The sequence below is a fragment of the Passer domesticus genome, chromosome 5, assembly GCF_036417665.1.
Source record: "Passer domesticus isolate bPasDom1 chromosome 5, bPasDom1.hap1, whole genome shotgun sequence".
In the NCBI taxonomy this organism is placed as follows: Eukaryota; Metazoa; Chordata; class Aves; order Passeriformes; family Passeridae; genus Passer; species Passer domesticus.
Window position 1 is genome coordinate 7078823 of NC_087478.1, and position 20239 is coordinate 7099061.

General features: G+C 40.1%; 1 long non-coding RNA gene across 4 annotated transcripts; it reads right to left on the minus strand.

The window, feature by feature from the left end:
* Positions 1–607: 607 nt before the first annotated feature.
* Positions 608–18568, minus strand: LOC135301612 (uncharacterized). Of its 4 annotated transcripts, XR_010363386.1 has the most exons (6): positions 18024–18232; positions 16222–16294; positions 2736–2967; positions 1710–1952; positions 1287–1377; positions 608–731 (listed from the first exon to the last, which is right to left on the minus strand). It is a non-coding gene; the product is annotated as an uncharacterized LOC135301612 (long non-coding RNA). The 4 variants fall into 4 exon arrangements; XR_010363383.1 differs by lacking the exons at positions 2736–2967; positions 18024–18232 and adding an exon at positions 18239–18568; XR_010363385.1 differs by lacking the exon at positions 2736–2967.
* Between the last annotated feature and the right edge of the window lie 1671 nt (positions 18569–20239).

Consider the following 20239-nt stretch of genomic DNA (forward strand, 5'->3'; position numbering starts at 1 on the left):
GGTAAACTACCAGCGCTGCTGTACCAGGTATGGCTATGGTGTACACAGAGCCACACCATGGGCTGCAGGTGAATAGATTTTCTTGGGAGGATGTCCAGCATTCATCCCCTAATTCTTGGCAGATTTTGCCAGTTTGGTCCAACCACAAACTCCTAGGAATCATTGTTTAAAAGCTCAATGAGGTCTCATGACTCGCCTTTTGCTCTACTGTTTTGAACATAATGTTGGGATATATTTAATTAGGTGATCACATGGAAATAAATATTTGGTTTATGCTCCTGGGATGTGCAGGGAAATTATCTTAACTGTTTGTCTAAGATTTGATTTCTCATTTGTTTGCACAGCTTTTAGCACAACACTGTAAGCACAACATTGATTCTAAGAGACAAAAGGTGTGAATCCTTGGAAATACAGGGACATATTAAATAACATACCATTTTATAGGTGAAAGTATTCACTTTAGTTCACTTTAGAAAGGTGAATTATTTTCTCCTTTTTTTCACTTTTTGGAAAACTGCTTTGTCCATAAGCACACTGTGTCTTTCTCAAACATCTGGCAGATGTCTTTTAGGGATGGCCTAAAATTGCAGAACAGAGAAAATACAAATAGCATAATTATGGCTTTATTTTGGTCAGCTCACGAAATTGAAGGATTAGCTGTATGGGCCAGCTGTTAGTTAGGGAGGTGGCTCAAGGTCAGAAGGTTATTCTCTTGACTCCAAAGAGGATCCCTGTATTAAAGAGAAAAAAGCTTCAGACAGTAGCAAATTGATGTTTTAGCTTAATCTCTTAAGAGATGAGAGTTTATGGAATCACTTATGTATACCAACACATTTTGTCTTATCCCCTTCCTCACAATACTTTTTGAATCTACTTGTCAAATTAAGTGCATTTTGACAGAGATCTGAAGTTCTCAAAGACATTTTGTCTCTTCATGTGTTGAAGCAGCTGACTAAAGGGGAGACAGTATTTGTTTTCCCCTGAGTGAAAGACTTTATCGAGGGCTTAGATTCACCAGATAGGGTGAGACATAATGAAGATGCCCATTAAAGGGGGAATTTCTGTCAAAGCTCACCCTAGAGACCCCAGCTGTGAAGGATCCATCAATAAGAAAACAGGTTTATTTAGTTATAAATTTTACTGTAGAGGAGATGCAGTAGTACAGATAAGAAGTTTATGTGAAATATGCAGTAGTGTGTATACAGAGATGGGTGTAGTTTGCTGTGATCTGGCTCATCCTGTCCTTTGAGCCAACAGAGACAGCCCCAGAGCAAAAGTGTGCTAACCATCTTAATGAAGAGATTTGTTGGAGCTGATGTCTGCCTTCCAGCAAGGTCTTTATTATCTCAAACACAGAATGATATCCTCACGTTTGATCTGCATGGGAAGAGAAGGTGAATGCTCAGAAAACAGTTCCAACAGACACTGTGATCAAAGCTCTCCGCATTTCAGTTCAGAGCCATGCTTTAGCCACAGCTTGCTTAGTGGTTTACCTTGAGCAGAGGTTTTATCCTGCACTAGGAAAAGGCTGATGCTTAAATCAAGAGTGATGTGAAAATGGGCATTTGGAGTTTTTGCCTCTGTTGAAAATTCTTGTGTCCAACAGGGGGAGTTTTAACTGAAAAACTGCTTGCTGTCCCTTTTTACTTCTCTCTCTATTCTGAAGTGTCCCCATAATGATCTCTTGTTTGTTACTTATGCTCACTCACCTTTCCCTTTCCCTGCTTTCTCCAATGCTCTGATCTTATTTGAACTAACTTTCCTCAGAGGCAACTGCAGTCAGCAGCTAACTTAGCTTATCTCCTATTTTCTGTTTCTTCTGGAGACAATCCTGTTTACCATCATGTTCTGCTTCTTTTGTCTGTGGCAGTGGCCTCGTGGGACACTCTCATCAGGCAAGCCCTGTACATTTGTTCCTTACTGCTTCTGCAGGGATGGGTCTGCTCCAGGACCTACAGGGACACAAGGACAGGGCAAGACTCAGACTAACCCCAGAACTGCATGGCCTCACATACTCTGGTGATATGTGAGCTGGGAGCAGGGAGTGAAATCAGGAGGAGGCAGGAAACTCCTCTACCCTCTGGGAAGTGAGTTGAAGGAACAGCAAGAGCTACCAGATTTGGCTCATAACTAGCACTGAGAGTCCTGGATCACTTCCTGCCTCCCCAGCAGCCAAAGTTTTACTCTGATCAATTTTCTCTATAAGAGCATGTTTCTACCTGTCTCCCCAACACAGCTTTGACATGTAGTGCACATAAATTGTGTAACTGCATAAAACAATTTAAAAAATACAATTTTACTAGAGCTGTCAAATTCAGAAACTTTGATCTTTGAACAAGGCATTCAAAGTTAGATGCCAGAAGTTAAGTACCTAAAATAAATATGTGGCTAGCTCATTAAAAGTGCAAAGGACCTTCAGTGCTTTTGAAATCTGAAAATTAAACACAAATCCCAACCAGAACCAATGCTTGTCACTCTGCCAGAAAAGTAAAAAAATAAAAAAACAACACAACAACCAATAACCCACCACCTAATTTAAACAGATCATCAGAGTACAACCTTAAAAAATATATTTACATTTATCACTGCAATCAGAAATAAGGAAGGCCATTAAAGTAGCAAAACAGCAAATTCAAGAAATAGTATGTAGGTTCACAGAAAAATGGCATTCATTTACACCTGCTGATCTAGTAACCCATGATTGTAAAGGAGATAAAATAGATTTTAAACTTTACCTTACTTACAAGGCATGCAGAAAAGTCCAGGTGTTAAGGGAAGAAAATGTGGAAGTCTGTGAATTCTTTCATCTGCTCTCCAGACCCTTGAGGCAGTTTTACTTAAAAAAAACCCAAAACCTCCCTAAATCCTCCTTTAGCTCAGGAAGGGGGATTGCTTGAGACTGTCCCTGAGGGGCTGGTTCCATGCTTGTCTGAATCACAGATTCCTGGAGGATGGGATACACTCCCTCTGTTCAAGAGAATAAAAAGGTAGGAGAGTTGACAGAACACAGCAGTACCTTTTCCATGGGATTATCTCAAAGTTTGCTATCAAAACTACCTTCATTTCTTTTGAGGGTTTATTGAAGGTTTTGCTGTTGCTCCTTTTCTTCATGCATGGGATTAAGAAAATTTTCTGTCAATGTCAAAAAAGAATAGATTTGCAGAGACTCTGAAACCCACCAAACCTGAAGGTGCCACACATAAGGAGAGGCAGAGTTTCCTAAGCCCAGGTTGATATGTTTGGAACAGGATTCTTCAACTGAATTGAATAGCATTCCTGCAAGACAAATGTCTGTCCCTGTGCTTTCAAGGGGCACACAGAGAAAAAAAAAAATATATGGCTTTAAAGGATTGAAAGAACAGAAACAGAAGTAGGAAATCATGTCCTCATAGGGTGAAATACACCTCACCCCATTTCAGCTATCTAAAGGCTAGGCACTGAGTTTAGGCCAGCCATGCCAGTACTCTGTAGTTTATGAAGAGGCAGGCACCTACAAAGGATAATTCATCTTCTTGAAGGACAGATGTGTATGAAGGATGAGGAGGAAGTCTGTCTTTCATCAGAGACTACTGGGGGAGCCCAGATGATGGGCTGAGGCCAGATGCCTAACCTTTAGACAGCTGATGATAAAGGAGATGAATCTGTAACTTTATCAGAAGATGAGAGGTGATTGTACTGCTGTGTGACCTGACAAACAAACTGGTTTCTGAAGAATATGTGCTATCAATTTCTTTAAAATCAAGCTGTATTCTCTCCTGATAAGAAAAACACATCAGTAGTTGATACTTAATTCACTGGACAGCCTTTACATGAGTTTATACATTAGTTTTGGACAACTACTTTTCCGACAGCAGAACTGGAACGTGTCTAGCCAAAATTCCTTACAAAGGATGAGAGAAGAGAGGATGATGAAAAGAGACAAGCTTGCTATTAAAGTACATTACACTCAATAATTGCTACTTTAAGGATGAGGATGTTGAGCTGCTGCTCTGATGTGTCAACTTTTTAAAGTATAGCAGGAATGGAAATAAAAGAATCATAGGATATGCTGAGCTGGAAGGGACCCATCAGGATCACTGAGTCAAACTCCAGGCCCTGCATGGGACATCCCAGGAAGCCCAAGAAGTGTGCCTGAGAAAGTTGTCCAAACTTTTCTTGGACTCTGTCAGGCTGGTGCTGTGACCACTTCCCTGGGAGGCCTGTTCCAGTGTCCAGCCACCCTCTGGGTGAAGAAACTTTACCTGATATCCAACCTAAATCTCCCCTGATTCAGCTTCAGGCCATTCCCTCAGGTCCTGTCACTGGTCACGATAGTGAAGAGAATGATGTTTACCAGCACTCCATGCAGTCATGGGAATGGATAACTGGGATCCAGGCTCTTGTTGACCTCGGAATAGTATAATGGCACAGAACAACATAACAAGCACTAGGGGGCTTTCTTCCATAACCCTCATACCATTTCAAAACTAGATCTAAGAGTCATAGAATCAGTGACTTGGATTGGAAGGGACCATAAAAACCATCTAATCCAACCCCCCTGCTGTAGGCAGGAACACATTTCACTAGACCATGTTGGTCAAAACCCCATTTCCAGGGATGAGGCAACAACAGCTTCTTTGGGCAATCTGTTCCAGTGCCTCATCACTCACACAATAAAGAATTTCCTTCCATTCTTTAATCTAAACCTACACTCTTTCAGTTAGGAGCTGTTCCCCTTGTTTTGTCGCTACAGACTCTTGCAAATAGTCTCTCCCCATCTTTCTTGCAGGCTGCCTTCAGATACTGGAAGGCTGCAAACCTTCTCTTTTCCAGGCTCAAAAGTCCCAATTGTTTTAGCTTTTCCTCATAGGAGATGTCCCATCCCTCCACTCAACTTGGTGTCTCCCTCTGGGTTTGCTACAACAGGTCAATGTTGTTCATGTGCTGGGCACTCCAGAGCTGATGCTTAAGAAGAAGAATGACACAGGCACCTTGAACTACCTAAAAACCAATTTTCTTGTTCATAGAGTCTAAAGATTCTCTTAAGCAGGGCATTCACACCCTAAACCACCCAAATTTCACACCTCAGTGCTTTTTCCCTATACAGAACACCATCTTGCAGCTGTACAAGACTCAGCTGAAAGGTTTATTTCTCAAAAAGGATTTAACACACAGAGGCAAACCTCATTCCATCACCCAGGACAGCTGTGTTAGCCCTGATAACACCCCCTGTTGGCTTACTTTAACAGAGAACCTTTGAGTCCTGAGCCATTCACTTGAGGTATCCAGGATGTGTTGGCACATCCTTACCAGCCACAGGGCTCCTTGATAATGACAGAACTGCTAAATAGCATAAAAGTACAGGAGCAGGTACTGTTCTTCACATTACTCTCATTAAATCATTCTTGACACCCTGCAGCTTAGCACATATTAGGGTTGTGGAACCTTTAGGACTTTTCTCCCCAGAATTATTCCCTTCCTATCAGCTTTTTCAAATTTTTCTTTCACTTTCATGTTCAAAGCTAACCAGTTTGCTGGATAGAGAAAATTGCAGACATGCTGTTTCCTGAGCTGGCATTGTCAGGTCCTTGTTCTCAGGAGAAGGTCCTGAGCTTTGGACCAGCAAGAAGCAGAAGGTGACTGCTTGCAGCCTTCAGTCAAGTATTAGAATTCTCTGGATACAGCCCTATGCTCCTGTTTCTATCAGGTAGCTGTAAATGACCCACCTGCCACACCAATGGCTTTCAATGCACTTCTTTCTTCCCAAATTTTCTATTGGAAAACTGCTTTCTAAGACAATTCTGATTTCCATATCAGGGGAACAGGAACCACTTTGGCATTCAACTTGCAGACAATGAAGCCTTTCACGGGGCCTACCTCCTTCCCTATAAATCTTGTCAGTAAAGGAGAGGAACTCACTTGTCAGTATCTAAGCCATCTACAGCTACTTATGGGTAAATCCGGACAGGTGTGGTGCAGTTTTGGGTTTCCTCCTGTAGGCCTGCAGTCAGTCACATTATTCTTTGCAGGAGACAGACAGAAAATTTATAGCTATGCAATTATTGAATAAGTAGCAATGACTCGTGGGGAAGCCTGTATGTAAAGGAATCCCTGCAGAAAGAGATTATTTCATCTTGTTTTTTATGTTAGTCTTCTGCATTGATAATCAAAGCAATTATATCTACAGAAACATCCCAGTTATTGATTTACTTGGGAGTGTTTTAATTTTCCTGCCTTCAGTGGAGAACATCAAAACTGTATTAAATCTGTTGATTCTCATTCATCTGCTTGACAAAGTGAATTCAGTTTCTACAGAATATTTCCCATCAAACTTAATTAGCCCCCTTGTAAATAACTGAAACAGCTACAATCAGTTTTCATAATTAACATATTTTACTCTCTTCTTTCTCCACCTGGGGCAGCAAAAGCTGTTCAAAGGAGCAGGGCTGTGACTTCATGAGGCAGTAAATCTATTTATAACACTTTAATACATGATCAAAAATTCTGCAATCATATGAAGTACAGTACTGATATAGTCTGTTCTTCGTGTTTACTCACTGTGCTGGCCACTTTGCTAATTTAAGCTTGTTCCAAAAAATGCGACTGGCTAACTTAATTCCAGGAGTTCAGCTGTTAGCTCTGCTCCTGCTGCTGGCATCCAAATGGAATTAGCTGCTACATGATTGTATGTGCCTACCTGGCCTTATTCATCCTGAAAATCCTCGTGCCACCTACCTGGGCAGACTGGAAGAGTCAGGCAGAGCCAGGACATCACCGCGGCAGCTCTCTGCACACAGGGGCAGTGAATCTAGTCAAAGACTTTTAATGGAGCATTCTGGCCTTTTCTTATAGATGCAGCACCCACAAAGAGAAAATGATTGTTGGTTTGAGGTTTTTTTCATGAATGTGTACTTCAGGAAATGTCTCTCAGAATTTTTTTTTTAACATTCTGTAACTTGAAAAGTTTTTGGAATAAATAACTTCTGGGCTAGAATTTCAGCTAGTAAAACAGATGGTGAAAAATTAGCATTGTAATCACGTTACACATTTCTGATATTTTCAGAACGTTTCCACTTTCACAATTTGCATTTGTTTACTGGTATTAAAAGTTGGAGACTTGCTCTTTTCATCTTCATCTGTGAAAGGGGCTCCTTGAGTTGTTTGCTTATCTTTTTTGAAAAGTCTAAATCTTGCAGTTTGAGAAAAACAGCTTCTCCCTCAGCATAACACTCCCCACCGACTTTAAAAGCCTGTCAAACATCTTTCTGTAGATCTGATTTATTGAAGCCATGCCAAAGGTGGACGGCACAGCTCTGTGCTTACTTGACCAATTCAAAGGGGGTGTTTATGGGCAGACACTGTGGCCTAGAGGACGTTATCTCTTTCCCACCCCCTGCCAGGATGGAATCTGACACTTCTCACTTCGTTGATGTTTTCTTCTCCCTTGCCCCTGGCTGTGGCTAAGTGATTGTTTATGGCAGATACTTTAAATCATTATCACCTCCCGGGCCTTTGAGCACAGCTACATAATCTGATGTTGAATCAAGGAAACTCTTCTTTCAGTACAAAACAAGGCCAAATGTTTATCTGGTGAGATGACAGTCGAAGTGTCTCCTCTAATATTTAAAAACAAACAGCAGTGTCCCTGCTCTGTCGCAATGAGCATCTGGTGGCTGAAGCTGAGCAGGATTCCTAACACTGCAGTGTGTGACAAAGGACTCCTTGGACGCTTGTTTTTAAAACATTAATAAATACTCAGGAAACTTGGGGGATGGTAGAATATATTAATAAGCTCCCCAAAATCTGTTTTGTTTACGGCAGTGCCTTATCACTTAGAAGCCTGGTTTGCAGTGTGGTGGTGCCGTCACACCACGGAGAGATTTGCTGTGTCCAGCAGTGACAGCTGGGCAGGGCAGAAGGAGGTGCTGGGAGCACCAGGAAGGCCATGACCTCTCTGCCCGACTCGGGAAACCAAAGCTTGTTGTTGCTCCCCGGGGAAAGATAGGAGTTCGAGGGCTGTGATTAGTGATTATCAGCCAGCCATATCCTGGGCTGCAACAAACGATGTTGCTCTCCCCCTCTACTCTGTTCTTGTGCGACCTCACCTGGAACACTGTGTCCAGCGCTCGGGCCCCCAGTACAAGATGGGCATGGAACTGCTGGAATGAGTCCAAAGGAGGCCACAAAGATGTTCTGAGGGCTGAATACCTCTCCTGAGATGACAGGCTGAGAGAGCTGGGAGAAGGGAAGGAGCTCACGGCATTTTGGTGCACCTAGAGGGGCTACAAGAGAGCTGGAGACTTTACAAGGGCATGTAGTGATAGGTCAAGGGGTAATGACTTTAAACTGAAAGAGGGTAGGTTTAGATAGACATAATGCAGAAATTCATCACTGCAAGGGTGTTAAGACACTGGCACAGGTTGTCCAAAGTGATTGCCTCATCCCTGAAAGTGTTCAAAGCCATGCTGGATGGGACTTTGAGCACCCTGGTCTAGCGGAATGTGTTCCTGCCTATGGCAGAGGGGTTGGAATGACATGGTCTGTTAGATCCCTTCCAACCCAAATGATTCCGTGAGTGATTTTATTAAAACAGCCCCTCCCTGAATCCCAGTGACCACAGTTATGACCCTCCCAGCTCCCTGAGAAATAGTGTTTTTTCACGAACATACCCTGGCTCTTGCCTCCTTGATTGTGCCTCTCCTCCTCTTAGCTCTCCTCCTCAAGGCAGCAACATTGAGCTTTTTAAGGGGTTGAGAGACCTTCAGCAGGCTCAGTCAACTGCCACAGCAAACCTCACAGCTCGCTAAGGGTTTACTGTAGTTTTCAAGTAGTTTGTTGGCAGAGGGGAGTTCAAAGGAAGCAATGGAACGATCCCTGTCAGTCGGCTGGTAATAATTACATAGCTCCTCTTACACACTGAGGCCAGGAGTACTTTCTGGGAAGCTTCTATTTGAAAAGGACTTTGAAAACAGAAGTCTCACCTATTGAAAGGACTCAAGTGGGTGTTGAATATTTTCTGAATGGAAACTGGCCCAAAGTTCCAAGTCTTAGGAATCTTAGATCACTTGCTACTAAGTGAATGAGAAAAACACTGTCAAATACTACTGCATAAAATTCTCAAATGAGAGTTTGCTTTAGAATTTCGTATTGGAATTGAAGTTCAATGATTCACTTGGTAAGGAGCTGAGTTAAGAGTAGGAGTTGATGTATAGGCTTAAATTCTGGTTGAAATGATGTTCCTCAGGGCTTTGGCACTGACCGGAGCTTTTTGGAGCCTTTTTTTTAAAGAAAGTGGATGGAGAGAGAGGGGAGGAGTAGGGAACAGTGATTAGGAAAGAAATAAGCAGGTTTCATGAATATTCCTGTTCTTCAAAGTAAAGCTTGCTGTCCAAAAACATTAACATCAACAGAAATGTAATGGGTTTACATTTTTGGTTAACCATACAACACAGCTGTTACCTCACTTCACTGTTCAATATATTGCAGGTTTAGTGCATGAAATCACTCTGACATCCAAACTAATCCAAAACATAGTAGCAGGAATAAACAAAACTAAATAAAGAAGTCCTGGTTGTGGCTTTGAAAGATTCCTACTGTTGCACTGCATTGAAAATGTCCAGAGTTGTCAGCACAGCCAAGGCTGACTGTCAGCATGGGTGCCTAGGAAATGTTTTAAACAGCTGAAGGAGCTGCAGCTACAGTTCAAGCCAGACACACAGTAGTTGTTTTATTTCTATTATATTACCCCTTTCACAGTAATTGCCTGACAAAGGCAGTAGTGGGGAACAGTGTAGGGGCATTTTTGTTGACTTTGCCCCTGTGAGCATGAATTAAAGGAAAATCTCTCTGTGGGTAGGAGCAGTTAAAAGGTAGCACTGTTTTCTAGCTTGGGATATCAAGGACCAGACATAGACTATAATGACCTAATGAGATTTACATTTTCAACATTGAAAGAGAGCTTGAGTCTGGTCCTTTCCCTATTCTTTTGGCTTTGCATTAAATAACCATATTGAATATGTTACTTTTGCACTCATGTCTTTCAGCAAAGTATTCCTGCTGTAGTAGTTATATCGCCAAAACTTAACCCAGCAAGCTAAGCCTGAAAGGACATTTAATCACCCAGATCCAAAACTTGTGAATTGGACCTGAGCAATCACATTTTCTCTCTTTCAGCTGACCGATTTATTCCTGGATAGGTTTCATTCTCCTTGCTGTGCCTAAACTTCCTAAGCATTACTCTGCATATTTATTTCTCATGCTTTATAAATAAACTATTCTTTGCCTTATTGGAGTCTCTGACACAACTTCACATTGGCTGCCTTCTTCCCTATTTTGAGCTGCAATTTTTCCTTCTGTCTGATCTTATCATTATCGACCCAGTTTTGCCTTCTCCTTCCACTGCCTCAAAATCTTATACAGTCCATTCCCTTTTGTCTTGCTTTGCATACCTCTCTCTTTAATGACCTCAGGATATCAATGATTCCCTTAAAGTGAATCACTCATATTTACTCTTTTACCTGGGCAATTCCAGATTGCATAGTCAGTATGGAGTTATTTGTCTAATGTCCCCCTTTTGAAGTTCTAATGCCAGTTTGAACTTCAATGTATCTAAGGAGATAGAAGTACTAATTCCTCCTGGTACCTCTTCTGCTCACTTTTCTCCACAGTTGTTGGAAGCTTCACCTCTCCATGTTCACATTCTTGAAGTAATTCGAGTTTGTTTTCTCCTTGTCTCCCATGCTTTCAATCTTCCAGCAATTTTTATTGTCTTCTTGTCCAATATTGTCACACTTCTCTCTCTTCAAACTTTTGTTGTTCTGCTGTTAATCAGCCACAGAACTATGATATTTCCAGCTTCAACTAATGTAGGCTTTAGCTTTTCAGGTTTTTTATGAAGGTGTAGAAACTGTGTTTGTCCATACCTTGCTCACAATGTCTCCAGGGGATCAAACCATGTTTTCACTATTAGTGTGTCAGTCACTGTCAGCTTTTTGTCCAGTTTATTTTTTTAATTCCACTGTCTGAACAAAAAGGTTTACAGAATGGCCTGATAGTAATTTTTAAAGCTTTTCTTACCCCTATGCCTTTCCCTCTGGGTATTAAAACTATATGAAAAAGGCTGATTCCACACTGAGGAGAGATGATGTTCTATGTTCTTTGATGTATAAGCCAGTGTTGTGTGGGACTTGAAACATCCTGAGTCAAATATTAAATTCTTGAAAGAGAGAAAACGATTTAGAACATTATTTTTTACCACCAGCTCCGGCTGGAGAATTTTCTTTCATAAACTCTTCAGTCTATGATTCCTTACTGTTGATATTTCCTGTGAAACATGGTCTAGTCTTTAAAATACTGCAGTGCTCAAATGGCAAGAAAGTAGGATCTGGAAATCCAAACTACTAGATGACAGTTATGTCTTTTCCTCAGTTCAATACTCCTCAGTATGACAGAGAGAATTTTCACTGTAAAATATATTTCAGATTACCCCGACCACTGAATTATAGGGAGCCACTTTCTCTAGGGATGTCAAAATTATTTAACACAAAAGGATTATGATTTTAATAATTTTTTTCAAATTTTGTTCATATTTTGGAAGTGATCAGAACACACTGTATATAGTGATTGATTTTTGAAACTCACACAGCTAATTTAATCTAATGAGACTGAGAAACAACCTAACTTTGGTGGCACTTTTTTTTTTCTAGCAACATACCTTGATTTATGTAAATCTAAAAAAAACAGACAAAGAATATTGAATGGCATTTTTATCCTGCTGTTGGAGATCTAGAAGAGATTTGTCTGTATGTTTGGTTTGGTTTATTTCCCTACTTAAGTAACATTATTTAACTGTAATAAGGGGGAAAGGAGGTGGGACAAATAAAGAAAAAAAAGAAACCCACATTTGTAGATTACGAGCACAAAGATGCTATGAATATAAATTCTGTTTTCAGCATGACAAAAACAATGAAACCCTTTAATTAGCAAGAAGAATTGACAAAAATGTATCCTCTTTGGAACTTGGACTCTATATGGCCAATGTTTGAGAGCTTTAATTGCCTTAAGGAGGGAGTTCTGCTGTACTCAAACTCTTATTTCATTTGAAATATGAATTGCTGTGAGTAGAAGGAAAGGGTTATCTTTTCAATCCTACCTTCTAGCCTGATGAGTATTTCTTTTCCACTGACTGTAGTCACAGCTACTTGTTAAAAAACTTTAATACACAGTGCAATGTAAAGGAACATCATCTCTGGGGATGCATCTCTGGGGAACACCATTCATAAGGTCTTAGATCATAACCGAAAATGAGCTGTTGATCTCACCAGTTCTCATTTGTTTGCAGTATAAAACCACCACATGGTTTGGCACAAAAAGAATTCCCATCCAGGGAAGGCTGCTGCTTTTGAAGGGTGTAGCAGGTTTAGTATATAATAATTGAACACAAGGAATACACAAACGGCAGTGTAGTTTAATCACTGAATTTGCACATGAAAGAAATATGTTATTTGTGTTTTCTAACACCAGATACCTTCCTGGCTTGATTATTTTTCCCTTCTCTTTAAATTCTGTGAACCTTTCCTACCAGTATTGTGGAAACAGTCTAGTCAGAGTATCTGTGAGTTCATTGTCTAGATGCTTGCATCATTTAGTAATAAACACAGCTGACACTGTTTTAGCTGATGAGGTCAAATTAAACCTTCCTTTCTCAGCAAACAAACCTGACCTGAAAGACAATAACACCTTGGTCTATAGCGTGGCCTCTCATTATTTTCTGAAATTAATGTTAAATGAATAGGATGTTGAAAAAGGTTGTTTTGGCTTTTGTGCACATGAAACTTGATTCTGCCCTGAACTGTTGCATGCTCATTAACTCTTCACTATTGGAAGTCAACACACAATTACATCTTCTATGTCAGTGTTCAAATTTTGAGGAGGAAGTATTCAATTAGCATTGTCAAATGAAAATGTAGACATTTGCTATAGAGAAGGAACCTTTTGTTGATTTAGAGTCAAGCTGTGTCAGAGGCACAGCAGGAAATTGCCATTAGCCAATCTGGACTTTCTCAACATGCAGCTCTACATCCCATAATCAATAGCTTCTGAAGGAGAGCAATTTAGGTAGCAAGTCAATCACATCTGTAACTTCGGCCAACCTATCTATGGCATGCATCCACAGATGGGATGAAGATTGCTTACACATTCCAGCTCCTGGACCTACTGCATGACTCTTTTTCTTTATCAGATGTGCCAAACACCATTGGGAGACTGTTGTTATTTTGGAGGCAGGAGATAACTGGCTTATCTTTAAAGTTAAACCAGCTGTTTCATTTTATACAGACCATACTGCAAATATTCAAGGTTGCATTTGGTAAGTGATATTTATTGCCATGTTCAGGAGATGAAATTGTTGAAAATTTGGATCAATATTCAACAGTAAGACTGAGTCATATGGAACGTTTTTAAGCAAATTTAGAAAGATGCGCTGAGTATGAGTTCACAATTAATTTCCAAAACCAGTCAGTACTGGAGCCATGTGTCATGTTTATTCCATCATTCCACCTCACAACTGATGCTCTGTTGCATGCAACGATTGTGAAGTCATAAGCTCTGACTGACATTGTGCAGCAGCTGTACCATGGGGGAGGAATGGACTTCCAAATGTCCTGCTCACACAGCTGTGTGGAAATTTAGTTCACAGAACCTTTCTGGAAGAAAAACCTTACAGAACTTAATGGAATGAAAACTTTAGAAGATGGTGATGAGGGAAGACTGTGCCTTTGTTTATTAGAAACTGTAGTTATTTTAGTTTTAACTAAAAAATTATTAGGCTCAACATTCAAAGGCACAATAAAGATTCATTTGGCTTCTTTTGGAGATTCAAGTTAGTTGCAAACTCAAGGATAAGAATTAAACAAATTAATTAGTTAAACAGACAGGCTATATAAAGTGTCTTCCTATTCTTTTTCTTTAATTTTCCTTTGTGTGTATGTGAAATGATTCAGCTCAGATATAATTTCTATAGCTTTTAAATTGAATTGAATGATTGGAGAAAATAGTACAAACAGTAAATACTTCATTTAAAAATGTACCTTATCTGGAGAGGGAACTTTCCTGAAAATGAGTAGATAAGTATGGGTAGCAATAAATATCATGAGGTAAATGTTAACTTAAAACAGCACCCTCTGTGTATTTATTACCTAAAGAAGGCACATCAAGAGATAAAGCTAAATATTCCTTTAGGCTGTAGATAAAGAGTACCATAAAAGATTGAGTATGCTCCTTGCAATCAAATGCCTTAGAGGGATTCAGCAAGGCTGCCAAATAAATTCCCTGATCTTAGCCTGACTTGCTATTTTTTTCTCATGAATTTGCCTTTACATTGGTTTGAACAACTGCTGAATCCAAAGCCAGGCTAATTTTGGCAAGAAATTCCAGAAATGCTGAAAGGACTAATATATAGGGTGATAGAATCATAACTCAGCTGACAGATGGAACCAATTCTGTTATGCTGGTCTGTACTTGTCCATTACAAAATCATCCCTGGCTCAAAAAAGTAATTCAAATCATGGAGTACTTTTCAATTGGCACACAACACAAGACCATGTGCTCTTACCTTGAATAGCCATGAAAATGGAGTTTAAATGTTTGGAAGTTGCTGTTGAGTTATAAAGTTAGGTTCAGCCCACTCCTGGTGATGGAGTTGAAAATCCATGATGACAGAATAATTGATGGTATGTCACACCACTAATGAGATAATGTCATTACTGATCTACATTTTAATAACACAGCAAACACCATGATTACTCCTCTACTGGTGACCTAATCTCCCACTTCTGAAAGAGTAATAAATATCTTGCCTCAGAGGATAAAACACACACAAAAGTAAACCATTTTAAAGGAAGTTGAAGCCATAATCTCCAAGTTTTATGTTATGCAACCTTTTGTTATGGTACGAACAGTCATCATTTTTCCTAATTGGCAGAAATATAACTATATTTGTACTACAGCAGAAAATTGGTTATTTGATTTTTATAACCTTAAAATAAGATATTACTAGATATTAAGTCATCAGAATCCTAGCAGAGATGTATTAGTATACTTTAAAAGACCCAAAATTGAAAAGCCTGTTATGTGGGAAAATCCAATACTTCAGGAGAAATTTTATTCTAAATCTGAACAAAACCCAGAAAGTCTGAAGTTTCTCCTGGAAAACAAAATTCCTAAAAATTTTACCAACGATTCTGGCATTGGAGGTTTAGTTGCTATCCTGACTGAGGAAGCCTCTGATAGTGCTGAAGGACTAAGCATTGGTAGCATGGGAAAGCAAGGTTTACCTGCATCTGCATAAGAAACCCAGAAGACTACACAGCCAGAGGGCTCCCCCACAATCACAGATCTGTGACAGACCTGGAAAGTTTTCCATCTAGCTGCACAGCAAGATAGGTGCAGAGTATAAGGTCTTGTGAACCCAAGAAATGCCTGAGCAAGTAGTCTTAGGACCAGGAAAATACTCTACTGGTAAATTACCAGGTAAGTGGAATACACTTGTCATCAGGTTTTAGATCATCTATCTGTCTGACCCAAGTCCCCTGTTAACCAAAGAAAAAAATATATAGACAGATTCACATTACATGAACAAAGATTCATATAAATCTGTATGATCTCCTGAAAAGAAAAGGTCTCTGCAGGAATCCAAATGAAAAAGTTCCACTGCAAGTTCTCTTTTTTCAGACCTTTTATCTTCTTTTGTTTCCTTGATTCCTCCTAGCTGAGAACAAACCTTTAAAACTAAAATGGTGAATTTTTAATTTTTCTCTCTGCTGATGAAAATAAATAAAATTTGTTGACTTTAGTATCACATGGAATGTGGACAAAAGCAGACAGGACAAAAATAATTCAAAGGCTTCTTACTTGCTCAGGTGCTGTTAAGTGGGGCTTGAGAATTAGAATGTGGCAGTGCTTTTCATGCTGATTTTTACAATGTGTTTGTGTAAAGGATGAGAAATGTTTTTCTGGCTATTTGCAGTAATGACCTGGAGATCTACATTTGATAAAGTTCACCTCTCCATCATGTGAATAGTGTCATAAATTTTTTTTTCAATATATTAAAAACAGAATTTTATATTCATGGGACTTCAATTCCTGAGGTTTTTTTCATCAGGGACAAGTAAGTATCCAAACAGTACAATTATCACTAGCACTGACTGAATGCTTTATCTACATTGTTTGTGGATTAGGAATTACCTATTGGCTCTTTCTGATTCAGTCTGGATTTTCTTTCTCCGGAGAAAAGGAAATATTTTTTTCCTGAAAAACCCTGAACAAACAAAAATATTTTTCAAGTCACTTTAGAGCTTTGTCCAATTATTAAAATATGAAGAAATATTTATTAGAATACGAAGAAAAGAAAATTATTAGAATATGAAGAAAAAGTCATACATATAGGAAAAAGAGCCAAAGTTAGAAGACCAGAGGAAAAACTTTGGTAGAGATGGTAACAGATCTGTCATTCTTGGCTCTGCTGGGTGATTCCATTACTGAGAAATTAACACCCTCCTGAATTTTAGCCTGAAAATACATGTAAAAGAGAAAACCTAAATATACTGTGGTCTCACTGTGACTTTTGGCATTATGAATTCTATTACTGAATTACTTTTTAAAAATAATTTATTTTATTTCTTATTAGGTCTTCAGAATTTCAGACCATGTGACATTCCACTTAAACCAATGGAAAATATGTCACCAGCTGGCTCTTTGTCTTTCTTATGCCCCAGTTAAAAATGCCTTTCTCTTCACTGACACAATGTCATGAGGCATGAAATGAGTTTCCTTCCCCAGATTCTTGGTGCAATCCACAAGAATGTAATTAGATCTTGGTCATGTAAGCTCAAAGATGAAAAATTTTGTGTTCAGAGATTCATTGTTTTTAAGAGAGGTACAAGTAATGTAGTTTGTCCTTCAACACTTTAAAATTGTCTGGAAAATCGTTACGAATACAAGTCAAACCTCCTAGTTGTTCAAATGTCACTATTTGCCCCATTATTACCCTGCTTGTTTGATTCTGCTTATGGGCTTGTTAAAATTGATTAGGGTGAAAACTGCTTCCAAAAGCTGCCTGAATCTGATCACTCCAAAATTGCTTAAGAAGAATTAGCAGTCAGGAATAACACATGTATTTTTTTTTTCTGTCATTATGCAAGATAAGTTCAAGATATTTTTGGGGGGTGGGTCAGGAAGGGTGGAGTGACAGGGTAGGAATAAATAAAAAAGAATGAACCCTTTCATGGAGCTTCCCTATAAGGTTAAAATACAGAATGTTTGTTGTACTAGGCTACCAGCAAAGTTAATTGTATATTTTTACTGATCCCTTAGGAAGAGCTTATTACCATCACTCTTTAATAGAGATGCCAGTGATGGCTGAAAAAGCTAGTGATGGATAAAAAGATAAAATTTCTCTGGTTTTATGTGAACTTAGTGTTTCGTCACACTGATTGTTGGAAATGATCATTTAGATGACAGGTTATAGTTCTGATTTAGATTTTCATAACCAATTAAACCTGAGATTTGGTGCATCAAAACCACTTCAGCTTAGATTCACAAAGGGCTGCTGGGTAAAATGACACAGCCCTTTGTGACCTCATAATGAAGAATAATTTCAACAGGATTCAGTTTCTTTTCCCTCCAAGGCTGAGTCCTCCCACCCTGTCATTGAGTCAGTGGATTTGCAGGTGCAGTAAAATTTTTAGAAATCAGACCATATCTAGTTTTATTTCAAATTAAGGAGTGGTAGTTGTCAACCTAAAAAATCTTTTAATAACAGTAAGAATCCATGATATTTTGTATTTCCATAATAAACCTGAAGACAGCAGCAGGTTTTCCAGCTGCTTCTTCTCATCCTCTCTGCTAGCAGCTGTACACAGAACACAACAGTTTTAAATTCTAACTCAGTTTGTGCTTTGCTGATGAGGAAAGCACAAAGAAACAGAAAGGACTTGGCTTCACACTCAGAGCAAATGTGAATTTTCTGGTGGATTTCAGTGTCTAACCTGTAAGGGATTTTCTTCAGTAAATTCAAGGGACAGTTGCCTACAGAAACCCTGACCTGACCCAAGAGCTCTTCTGATGCTACTGGCACACGCTGTCAGTTCTCTGGCTGTGATTCATTTTACTCAAAGCTGCTGTCTCTGAATGCACATCTGATACCAGGCCTTGCTCCATTCAGTCTTTGCTAAATCTATTAAAATTGTTAAATTCTGCTCACCGAAAGGCACTCTGGGAAGGGCTCAGCTGCAGGCCGGGTGAGAGGCAGTTGAATGTCGGTTGAGTGCCGGTTGGAAGCCAAGCAGTGATTGGCTGGGGAGATGTGAGGGCCGTATGAACAGAGAGCTGATTGGATGCAGTTGAATGTTAGTTGAGTGCCGGTTGGAAGCGAGGCAGTGATTGGCTGGGAAAGTGTGAGGGCCGTATGAACAGAGAGCTGATTGGATGCAGTTGAATGTCGGTTGAGTGCCGGTTGGAAGTGGGGCTGTGATTGGCTGGGGAGATGTGAGGGGTTGGATGCAGTTGAATGTCGGTTGAGTGCCGGTTGGAAGCGAGGCAGTGATTGGCTGGGAAAGTGTGAGGGCCATATGAACAGAGAGCTGATTGGATGCAGTTGAATGTCGGTTGAGTGCCGGTTGGAAGCCAAGCAGTGATTGGCTGGGGAGATGTGAGGGGTTGGATGCAGTTGAATGTCAGTTGAGTGACAGTTGGAAGCAAGGCAGTGATTGGCTGGGAAAATGTGAGGGCCATATGAACAGAGAGCTGATTGGATGCAGTTAATACCAACTGGACTTGCTCAGTTCCCTCCTCAGTGCTGCCTCCTGTTTTCAAGGCCTGAAAGAGCAGCTCAAACAGAAAAAACCATCCAGATCATTTGTCTTTGCTTTCTCTTACTGAACATTGCTTTCAGTTTCCATCCTGGTGTAACTGCATACTACCCACCAGTAAAAATCAGCACCTGAGTTGCACAGTAGTGTTTCAGTGGCAACACTGAACAGCTGTATGTTCCAGCCTTCCCTCAGCATGCCCCTCACACACAACGCATCAAAACTCACAGCCGGACCTGCAGTTTAACCACCTGCAACAATTCTGGCCCTGGGTGGACTGTGCAGCAGGAAGCCATGGGGGCCGTGTTTCTCCTTCACCTCAAGCAGTATTCTGTGGGAACTGAATTGTTCCCCAGGAGTGTATAAAAGTGACTCTGTAAAGAAAACTTTTCCAATGATTCCTAAAAAATACAGTAGTACTCTGCTGCATAATTTCAGGCACTTCAGGGCATTTTTAATTCAAGCTTCGAGTATTTCTATGGGAATTCTTGAGAGACCACATACTTAATATATCCAACATCTCTGATTGCAAACAGTCTTTATTTCAGATGGGGGTAGAGGAAAGACATCCTCTAAGATACTAGGGTTAAATAGAAAGAATGACACATTTCAAGCAATTTGAGAAACATCTCTTTTTATTAATTTTTCAAACACAGATGTGTTTGAAAACAGACAAGTTACTACAGAAGGGTAAATTTTACAAAACTAAGGGTAATTTTACAAAACTGACTACACTAAAGGGCTTCTGGAAGGAACACTAATAAACAAGTCTAATTAAAGGTGCAGTTACAACTACAAATAAAGCTACAATTACAGTTACAACTACAAAAAAAGCTACAGCTACAACAACAGCTACAGCTACAATGACAGCTATAATTACAACTAAAACTACAGCTATAACTAAATAACTACATTAAAATCCTAACAGGTTGCTGTCTTCGAGGTGTTCCAAGCAACCTCTATCGGCTTCACAGTCTTCCACAAGGATGTGCAGGTGGAGCCAGTTTCTGCCTCACAGACTTGGTCACCGTTTTAACTAGAAGGTGAAGGACAAGGCCACTCTGAGATGTGTCTGCACAATGAATCCATGTGCTGCAGCATCTTCCTTCCGCAGGAGCAGGAAAGCAGCTTCGGGATTGCCAGTGACAAGTGAAACCATTGTGCAGAGTTCACGTGGCTGCCATCAGATGTGACCCCCCCAGCACAGCTCTGTGCAGGGAACGCCTCTCAGTGGCTGGAGAGCATCATCCAGAGGCGAAATCTCAGCTGGCCATATGTTTGCATCACCTCTCTGTGGGTGACCGGATCTTGGGCCAGGTGCTCAAAGAGGTTGAGTGGCTCAACCCTTCCCATTGCTGGCGACACGCTGATCTCTGCAGGAAGCCTCTCACTGC